Raw genomic sequence first — 11,238 nt, forward strand, 5'->3', positions numbered from 1 at the left:
CATAACTACATTACTTACATGTTTTATAGTAGTCAATGAATCGTTTATAGGCATTAATGACTAATAAGTCTTTATTTTTCCTTTTTCTTATATATTTAATCTTCATTTATGAGATACGATGTTTAAGCACAACTTCAGGAGCCAAAGTGAAACTGTTTTTTGTGTTTTTCTAAATGAAAACTGTACTTTTCCTCAACGGGATTGCAAAGTCCCCATATTATAAGAACACTGATGTTTTCCCAACATTTTACAATTGCATTATTATGGAAATGATAGGGGTGGAGCAAAAAATAGCAAAAAAAATGTTTTTCTCCTTCAAATTTGGCTTAGTATTTCAGTAAATATAAATATATTCAATGTCATATATTGAAATACACATAGATATATTTAAACAAATATATTGTTGCAAAGGGAACAAAACCTCATAACTTCAAAATGGTAACTTAATGTACATCAAAGGAACCAGAATTTGTTCCAAGTAATTTTGGGTCATTTCTTTTGGTCCCCAGGCAAGTCACAAACTGAAAACTACAAAAATGGACATACAGGGTTTTGTTCTGACAGTTTGTTCTGATGTTTCTCAAAGCAATGATTTAGTATGTGAAGATACCAATTTTAATTTCTTGAAATATTGACTTAGTATCTCAAAATATTGACTTCAGGAATTGTGACTTACTATATCAAAATGATTATTTAATTGAAATGTAATAACTCAATGTTTCAGCATAGTGCATCAGAATGTCAAAAATATAACTCATATTGTCGAGATACCTTGTTTTTCACAAACTTGATTTATTATTTTGAGATACTACAAAATTGTTTTACTACCTGCTAAAAAACAGAAATACACTATATTGGCAAAAGTATTCCAATACATATTCACTCACGCATCCAAATCATTAAATTCAGGTGTTCCAATCACTTCCATGGCCACAGGTGTATAAAGCCAAGCCCCTAGGCCTGCAGACTGCTTCTACAGACATTAGTGAAAGAATGGGTCGCTCTCAGGAGCTTAGTGAACTCCAGTGTGGTACCGTGATCGGACGCCGCCTGTGGAACAAGTCCAGTCGTGAAATTTCCTCACTACTAAATATTCCACAGTCAACTGTCAGTGGGATTATGACAAAGTGGAAGTGATTGGGAACGACAGCAACTCAGCCACGAAGTGGTCGTCCACGTAAAATGACAGAGCGGGGTCAGCGAATGCTGAGGCTCATAGTGCACAGAGGTCACCAACTTTGTGCAGAGTCAATCGCTACAGACCTCCAAACTTCATGTGGCCTCACATCAGCTCAAGAACAGTGTAGATAGCTTCATGGAATGGGTTTCCATGGCCGAGCAGCTGCATCCAAGCCTTACATCACCAAGCACAATGCAAAGCATGGAATGCAGTGGTGTAAAGTGCCGCCACTGGATTCTAGAGCAGTGGAGACGTGTTCTCTGGAGTGACCAATCACGCTTCTCCATCTGGCCATCCGATTAAAGAGTCTGGGTTTGGCGGTTGCCAGGAGAACGGTACTTGTCTGACAAGTGTAAAGTTTGGTGGAGGGGGGATTATGGTGTGGGGTTGTTTTTCAGGAGTTGGGCTCGGCCCCTTAGTTCCAGTGAAAGGAACTCTTAATGCTTCAGCACCAAGAGATTTTGGACAATTTCATGCTCCCAACTTTGAGGGAACAGTTTGGGGACGGCCCCTTCCTGTTCCAACATGACTGAGCACCAGTGCACAAAGCAGGTCCATAAAGACATGGATGAGCGAGTTTGGTGTGGAAGAACTTGACTGTCTTGCACAGAGTCCTGACCTCAACCCGATAGAACACCTTTGGGATGAATTAGAGCAGAGACTGTGAGCCAGGCCTTCTCGTCCAACATCAGTGTCTGAACTCACAAAATGTGCTTCTGGAAGAACGGTCAAAAATTCCCATAAAAACACTCTTAACCCTTGTGGAAAGCCTTCCCAGAAGAGTTGAAGCTGTTATAGCTGCAAAGTGTGGGCTGCCATCATATTAAACCCTATGGATTAAGAATGGGATGTCACTCAAGTTCATATGCATGTGAAGGTAGACAAGCGAATACTTTTGGAAATATAGTATAAATCACAGGTCCCCACAAAGAGAGTAAAACACATACCTTTCAGACTACAAAAGTGCATCTGTCTGCCTGAGAATCGATGAGATCACAGTGAATAGATGCTGTTTTATGAGTCAAACAGTGGCAGCTTTTAAAGATCAGACTATATTAAAGCGGTTCATTCTGAACTCTCGTGTTACAGTGTGGCCACTTCAATGGCCAAACAGAGGACTTTTAATCAACGGCCCAGCAGCCACAGACACGTGTAGCAGCAGGACTCACACTGTTTGTCTTTTCTTCGCCTCCACTGTTGTCTGTTCAGGTTCATGTGGGCCTCAGGGCTGTTTTTGGCTGTTTGGTCAGGCTGCTCAGTTTAAACCTGAAGTTGGTGATGGAGGAAACTGATTTAGATATTTTTGTGGTATTGGAATCAGACAGGGATTGTTTTTTAACACTCCCACTGACTGTAATGAATATCTGCTGATGTGAGTAACGCCTGACAACAGATGCATAAAAGGCTGCACACAAGCTTTGCTGACCTGAGTGCTCAGATCCTGCAGTGTGGTGATGATCTACTCTGAGATGTGCTGAAATATTGTTGGGGTGCCTCAAAAACAGTGGTGGAGCTGAGTGATTTGGCAAAAATGTAATATCAGGATATTTGAAGATGTTTTCATGATTTATGATATGTCACTTTATATTTTTTACAGACATCTGATTAGTTGGACACATTTAAAAACAGGACTAATTATGCTCTTTGTGATCAAACAATGATTTACAAAGTACTGACTATATCCACAATGCAGTTGTCAAAAAATGACTTATTTTCTTGAAAATACTTATTTGATATGACAAAATAATCATTTTGTTCTTGAAAATATTGATTAAGTATTTCAAAATCTTGCCTAACTTTCTTGAAATTGAATAACTCATTATTTCCACATTATTTAATCTTAATAACTTGGAATTTCAAGATGTCAAAATTTTGCGTTGAGTAGGAAATTGTTTCAAGTACTGACCACATCCACTAGATGCACAGGAGAAGTACCTTGTGACAAACTGTGATGAAATTTATCACAATAATGATAAATATTGTCATATTTAACAATTGACAGCTCTACATAATGGTTAAGCAGTGGGAACCCTCAGGGCTTTCAGGGCAGAGAAGACCTAATGACTTCTTGTAATTAAAAGAAAAAATAAATAAGCCAGTTCTCCCATTGGTTAGGACTAGAAACTGAAGTGGCCAAGATATCAACATAATTAAGAAGTGACAGAGGATTCAACTAATCATGCTCAGATTTACAGCGGCATCAATTTTGTGAGAAGGAATAAATGAAGTTCCAGCTACATCACTGACTGTGACTATGAGCGGGTAGACTTAAACTAAGTTTCAGGCCATTGTTAGGAACAGAAAACACCAGCAGCGGGAATCTTTACTGAGAGGGTCTCTGTAATAACTGACACCTACAAGCTCAAATATATCTTACAAAGTCTGTTACGAGCTTCAAATAAAATATCAAAATGTCTTTTACAAGTTTCAAAGCTTGTTGAATCTAGAAAATGTTCTCGTGAATCGCTGTTAGCCTAGTCCTAACATACCACTAGAATCCCGTAGGGGTGCTAGCAGGATTTAACATTATGGTAAAGGTGTTTTTTTTCTTGTTTTTACATATGTGGCTCAAACCGCAGGCCTAGCTCTAACAGTTATGGTTGCCACTATATTAATACAAATAAAGAAATGGCTCTGTGAATATTGATACTGAAGATAACTCCTTGAACTCACATTATTCTGTCTTGAGATTTATTATTGAATAGCTGTGATGAATCATTTGGTGTGGCTCAATCAATCAGAAGTGTTAATCTCTGACCTCACGACAATTCAGTTCAGTTAAGATTCTCAGATTTCGCAAATTCCACCTATTTAATCAAAGTCGTTTTTAAAGGCTACACCACATTTTGTTTTATTATAGCATTTGAGGGATTTTATGCACTAAAACGAACATTATTCCATTTTTCAACCTCTCTATCTCTCACAGTTAAACAGGCTGTTTTTTATTATTGGGCCTTTAAGACTGATTATGTAGCAGATTTTGCAGAGCTCTGTTCTGATTGGCTGTCCTGTATTGTGCCTCATTCAAAAAGCAGTTCAGGCTGAAATGCTCCTTATAACTTCACTGTGAGTGGGCAGAGCTAAGCTGCTCATATATATCAAATTAAATCATCAAATCAAATTTATTTGTAACGCTTTTCACAACTGATGTTGTAACAAAACAGCTTCACAGAATTCCAGAAAAGAGAAAGTTTTAACAAGAATGTAAAAACCCCCAGATGAGCAAGCCAGGGGCAACAGTGGCAAGGAAAAACTCCCTCAGAGCTGAAGAAGAAAGCTTGGGAGGAACCAAGGTCTATGGGTATATATATATATATATATATCGCTGCTGTCAATATCTCCATTTTTCTGTTTTTGACATAATTTAAAATTGCCTGTTGCTCTTTACATTGTATGTAAATTTCACAATTAATGGACCAAAAGAAACAGCCCAAAATTATGTGGAAAAAATTCTGCTTCCATTGATTTCCTTTAAAAGTAGAGTAGGTTTTGTCCTTTTCCTGTAAAGTTACCATTTTGGAGGTATGAGGTTTTGTTCTGACAGCAGTGAAATGTATGTATGTATATACTGTTTAGACTGGGATGTGCACAGTGCATGATTTGAAATTTTAACAATGTTTACATATTTCACCACTTTTGTATAAAAAGGAAATTTATTTAGGAAATTTTGTTTTTCCAGGAGGCAGCACGGTGGCGTGGTGGGTCGCGCTGTCGCCTCACAGCAAGGAGGGCCTGGGTTCAATTCCCCGGCCGGGGTTTGCATGTTCTCCCTGTGTCTGCGTGGGTTTCCTCCAGGTTCTCCGGTTTCCTCCCACAGTCCAAAGACATGCAGTCAGGCCAATTGGACATTGCCCCTAGGTGTGAGTGTGTGAGTGACTGTCTGTGTCTGTCTGTCTGCCCTGTGATGGACTGGCGACCTGTCCAGGGTGTATCCTGCCTTTCGCCCGAAGACTGCTAGGATAGGCTCCAGCATCCCCCCGCGACCCTGACGGAGAAGCGGCTTAGAAAATGGATGGATGTTTTTCCAGGATCTGTGAATATAACTATTTTGAAACAATTAAAAAATAATTTATCTGAATATACAAAATGTAAATTGATCACACTGCACTGGAATAAATATAATATGTAGTAAATACAATACACTAAATAAAAAAAATCTCTAGGAGTGTATGTTCATGCACACCTTACTGGATGTTATTATCATTTATGCACTGATTTTATTTATTATCAATGCTTTTTGTCCCTGGTGTCAATTTCTTTGAAATCCTGCTCTCTTAAAAACAATGATTCTTTAAGCATTCGTTAGTTAAAAAAAAACTATATTGAGCCATGAACACTCAAAGAACCCTTTGCATGATAAAAGGGTTCTTTGTGTTGTGAAAGCGTTCTTTAGATTGATGGGGGATGTGCTTTAGATGGTTTTATGCAGAACCTTTTTGAAAAGACTATTGTATAGCACCAAAAGAGTTTTTCTATTGTTATGAAGTCAAGCCTGTCACAATAGAAGAACCTTTTTGGGTGCTATATAGAACCCTGTTCAAAAAGGTTCTATATAGAACCATCTACTGCACATTCTCCATCAATCTGGAGGACGTTTTCACAACACAAAGAACCCCTTCATCATGCAAAGGATTTTTTGAGTGTTCATGGTTCTATATACAGCCATTTTTCTTACTAAAGAACCCTTGAAGAACCATCAATTAAGTGTGTTCTACAATCCAGCTGTTAAAGGTGCAGTTTAAAAAGAGCTCCTTCTCTCAAACACAGTTTGGTAGAGATTGGTAATTGAAGTTGGATGTTAAAAATTACAGAGCATTAAAATATCCAGCATAAGCGGAATAATCTGTGAGGCTATAATCTTCATTCCCAGAGATGTAAGAACATTTTTACTGATACAATAAAACAGCTTGCTGTAAACGTAAGAAAGAGGGAAGGTATCCGCTCTGAGGGAAGTGGTTTTTGCTGAGGTAATGTCTTTCTAATGAAAATGTAGCCTACCACACCTCGGAACACGCTGTCCCCATTATTCAAACCTTCTGTTCTGACCATGAGTTTCTACAAGTAGCCGGACGCCATTACAGAGGCAGCTGCTCTCCAGACACATGTTTATGCACGGGGCTACGGCCCACTCGGTTCCCTCTGGCCTTAATGATGTCGTCTATACTCAGTTCTGCCAAAACATACAGCCTTGCTGCTTAAATGTCTTGGTTGTGGTGGGCAATGTAGCATCAACAACAGTTGTGTATTAACTGTTACATCAATATGTTGCAAATACACACAGCTTCTAATCTGAATTTCCAGCTCCACCTTAAATGGTGCAGCTGTTACACTCAGGTGTCTGTACAGCTGTCAGAATGTAGCTACTGCTGCATTTAAAGTGGAACGGAAAACTTAGAAATACACTATATTTCCAAAAGTATTTATTTGTCTGCCTTTACATACATAATAACTTGAGTGACATCCCATTCTTAGTCTGTAGGGTTTAATATGATGTCGGCCTATGCTTTGCAGCTATAACTGCTTCAACTCTTCTGGGAAGGCTTTCCACAAGTGTTAGGAATGTGTTTATGGGAATTTTTTACCATTCTTCCAGAACTACATTTGTGAGGTCAGGCACTGATGTTGGACGAGAAGGCCTGGCTCGCAGCCTCCACTCTAATTCATCCCAAAGGTGCTCTATCAGGTTGAGGTCAGGACTCAAGTTCTTCCACACCAAACTCACTCATCCATGTCTTTATGGACCTGCTTTGTTCACTGGTGAGCAGTCATGTTGGAGCAGGAAGAGGTCATCCTCAAACTGTTCCCACAAAGTTAAAATTGTCCAAAATGTCTTGGTGCTGAAGCATTAAGAGTTCCTTTCACTGGAACTAAGGGGTTGAAAAACAACACCACACCATAATCCCACCTCCACCAAACTTTATACTTGGCACAGTGCAGTCAGACAAGTGCTGTTCTCCTGGCAACCGCCAAACCCAGACTCATCCATCGGCTTGCCAGATGGAGAAGCTTGATTGGTCACTCCAGAGAACACGTCTCCACTGCTCTAGAGTCCAGTGGCGGCGCTTTACACCACTGCATTCCACGCTTTGCATTGCGCTTGGAGATGTAAGGCTCAGATGCAGCTGCTTCGACCATAGAAACCCATTCCATGAAGCTCTCCACACTGTTCTTGGAGCTAATCTGAAGGCCACATGAAGTTTGGAGGTCTGTAGTCATTGACTCTGCAGAAAGTTGGTGACCCCTGCACACTATGCCCCTCAGCATCCTCTGACCCCGCTCTGTTATTTTACGTGGCCGACCACTTTGTGGCTGAGTTGCTGTCGTTCCCAATTGCTTCCACTTTGTTATAACACCACTGACAGTTGACTGTGGAATATTTAGTAATGAGGAAATGTGTAGGAGGTGGAGGTGCCCAGTGTTTCTTTGAGCGTTCTGTTCTATTGACCGGAAAAGAGCTTTCTTCCTGCGTACACCAAAACATGTGAAAAAGAACAAGTCAAACAATTTTTCCTCATCTGTGCTATAAACAGATGGCGTCTGTTCAGTGATCTGCTCTGTAAAAATTTTTTTTATATAATAACACAAAGAGCCAAAAGATTTTTGGCTTTCAGCAGTAAATTGTAAGTAATTTCCCTTATGATTTGGTCGTGTAAATTCAGATGGACAAACCAAAATATACCCTGGAGAATTAAAAGATTAAATAGTCCAAAATCTGTTACAGGTGGATGGAACTGTCCACGGTCACACAAAGTTTTAAGAGCTAAACGCCACTACCACAAATTTTTCCTGCACACAGGAAGGAGGAAAATGACACAGCGTCTACAAACCTACGCTCAGACGACCAACACATCAATCTCTCGCTCAGCACCAATAAACACAGCATGTGAAAATAAGAACATTCTCTCATTGGAAAGGGAAGTAACCTCATCAGAGGTCCATCCATTTGGAAATGGGTACTTCACTGTAATTAATGCTCTGATGATTTATCCCAAAAAGTACATAAATACAAATGACCTGCTTTCTGAAAATGAACAAGTAAGCTGTGAAAGTGAAAGCACAGAAACAAGGTTGTCTTACTGTGAGTTTTGTGAACGTTCTAGCGTTCAAAGGTTTGGAATCACTTATAATTTATCATTTTATTCAGTAATAACTGAAACTGTGTAGATTGAAAGACTAAATCAGCATTGCCTGTGGTCTTTGTCATGGACTGCATGATGTACGCTAACTTTCTGTGTGTGTCGGTTTGTAGACGCTGGGTCATTTTCCTCCTGGGGCAAGTCGTGCCCTGGAGGTTAGGGAACCAGCCCTTTGACTGGAAGGTCGCCAGTTCTAGCCCCTTAGCCAACAGTATGTGACTGGAGTGCCCTTGGGCAAGACAGCTAACCCCCAACTGCTCCCTGGATAGGGCTGCCGACCACTCCGAGCAAGTGTGCTCACTGCCCCCCAGTGTGTGTGTGCTCATTAGTGTGTATGTGGTGTTTCACTTCACAGATGGGTTAAATGCGGAGGTGAAATTTCAAAAATTTTTACTTTTTACAGCATTTAAGTGTATTTTTGATGAACTTCAGTTCCAAAAAATTTGGGACAATATGTGAAATGGAAATAATTACTGGAAACTGTTTAAGGTTCTTAGCTTCTCAGCTTCACTACTTTTTTGTAAATATATGCTGAAATGAACGATTGTTGTGAAATGTTCAAAAAACCTCTTAAACACGTGATGCAGCAATGCTTTGGTGTAGCCCCAATGTCCAGAAACGCTGCCGACTTCTCTGGGCTCAAGCTCATCTGAAATGGACTGATGGACTGTAGTCGGATGAGTCACACTTACAGATTATTTTTGTAAATAATGGAAGTTATGTTCTCCGTGCCAAAGTAGAAAAGGACCATCCAGATCGTTACCAGCATAAGTCATTCTATGAGGGGGCTATTAGTGGGTAAATGTCTTTGGACTGTGGGAGGAAACCGGAGACACAGGGACAACATGCACACAGCTAACTCCACATAACTCCAACATGCACACATGCTAACTCCACACAGAAAGGACCCTGGTCGCCCGGCCAGGGAATCGAACCCAGGCCCTTCTTGCTGTGAGGCAACAGTGCCAACCACCACGCCACCGTGCCGCCCTGAGATTATTACATTGGTTGAAAATGTTTTTTTTTTTGGATACTTTTTAAATCCCAAAAACAGGGAAATTCCACCTCCTCATTTAACCCATCTGTGAAGTGAAACACCACATACACACTAGTGAATACACACACACTAGGGGGCAGTAAGCACACTTGCCCAGTGTGGTCGGCAGCCCTATCCACTGCGCCCGGGGAGCAATTGGGGGTTAGGTGTCTTGCTCAAGGACACCTCAGTCATGGACTGTCAGCACTGGGGATCAAACCGACAACCTTCCGGTCACAGGGCTGGTTCCCTAACCTCCACCCCACAACTGCCCCAAACAATTATAAAACAATATTATCCCATATTACATGTAAGCAGGTATTTAATTTTTGTGTGTGTGTGTTTGTGTCTCTCTCTTGGTCTCGTACTTCACAGAGGTACCTGCTCTGGAACCAGTCAGTTGAAAACCAATCAGAGGCCTGTCTGGTGCAGTTGCGGGAGGAGCCTATGTTTTAAAAGAGGCCTTCCAGATGGCTGAAGAGAGAGAGGACTGGTCACATGTGCTGTTTAGTTTGTGTGTTTAATCTCTTGTGTTGGGGGGGCTTTGTTTTAGGTATTTTATCAGTGCTTCTTTTAACTGAGTTTGCAAGATGTTGTTTTTTATGTTGGGGGAGGTGCCTCAGTTCTTGGTATTTTACCTGCACACTTTTAACTTTGTTTACACGAGACTGATTATTTGTACCACCTGGAGCTTCAAACAGGTAAGAGGGGTGTGCCTATACAATTGCACCACATGGATATCTACTCTGCCTAGCTCCCCAGGTCAGAGGGTACCGCCACATGTACTTTGGTCACTGGCTAGGGAAGTTTAGAGTCGTTGGCTTTGGTTTCCTTATTTTAGATTAGCTAAATACTTTTTGTTTCTGAGTAGGCCGGGATGGTTAGGTTTTGATTTGTTCTTTTCTTTGGTGCCGTCCAGTTTGATTCTTCCAGTGTGGTACTAGATATCACAGCAATCCGGTTTCATTTTAAAAATGGCTTCAAAAGCTCTATATTGGTCTGTTCCTCACACTTCTTCTCCACCAGTTCAACAGTTTAAAGCCAAATGTTACTGATCCCATGGCACCCTAGACAAAACATGGGGTTGTAACATCGTAACCACTTCAGGGCACAGAATATCCTGTAACTGTTGCTAGTGTTTGGGGCAGTCGTGGGCTGGAGGTTAGGGAACCAGCCCTGTGACTGGATGGTTGCCGGTTCGGTCCCCTTGGCTGACGGTCCGTGACTGAAGTGCCCTTGAATAAGACACCTAACCCCCAATTGCTCCCGGGGCGCTGCAGATAGGGCTGCCCACCGCTCTGGGCAAGTGTGCTCACTGCCCCCCTGTGTGTGTGTATGTGTGTGTGTGTGTGTGTGTGTGTGTGTATTCACTAGTGTGTATGTGGTGTTTCACTGCACAAGATAAAAAATTACTTTTTACAAACAATCTTACAAAAAGCAAACATGGGACCTTGCTGTGCTTTAAAGTTCTGTTCTTTTGTTAATTCTGCTATTCTTAAACAATAAGAATGGGTGCTGTTGTGGGCTGGAGGTTAAGGAACTGGCCCTGTGACCGGAAGGTCGCTGGTTTGAGCCCCAGACGTGTCCTTGAGCAAGATGCCTAACCCCCAACTGCTCCCTGGGCACTGTGAATAGAGCTGCACACTGCTCTGGCCAAGTGTGCTCATTAGTGTGTATGTGGTGTTTCACTTCACAGATGGGTTAAATGTGGAGGTGAAATTTCCCTGTTGTGGGACTAATTGGGTCACAAAGATAAACAATACTGAAATCTCGGGGTGCTGTCACCTCCCCTGCACCCCTGGATTATAAAAAAATGTTCTGTAAAAAACAGAAATAATAGTACTTTCACTGTTGCTTAGTAAATAAACAATGAGCAGTCAGCGAAC

This window comes from Pygocentrus nattereri, chromosome 17 (genome assembly GCF_015220715.1).
Source record: "Pygocentrus nattereri isolate fPygNat1 chromosome 17, fPygNat1.pri, whole genome shotgun sequence".
NCBI lineage: Eukaryota > Metazoa > Chordata > Actinopteri > Characiformes > Serrasalmidae > Pygocentrus > Pygocentrus nattereri.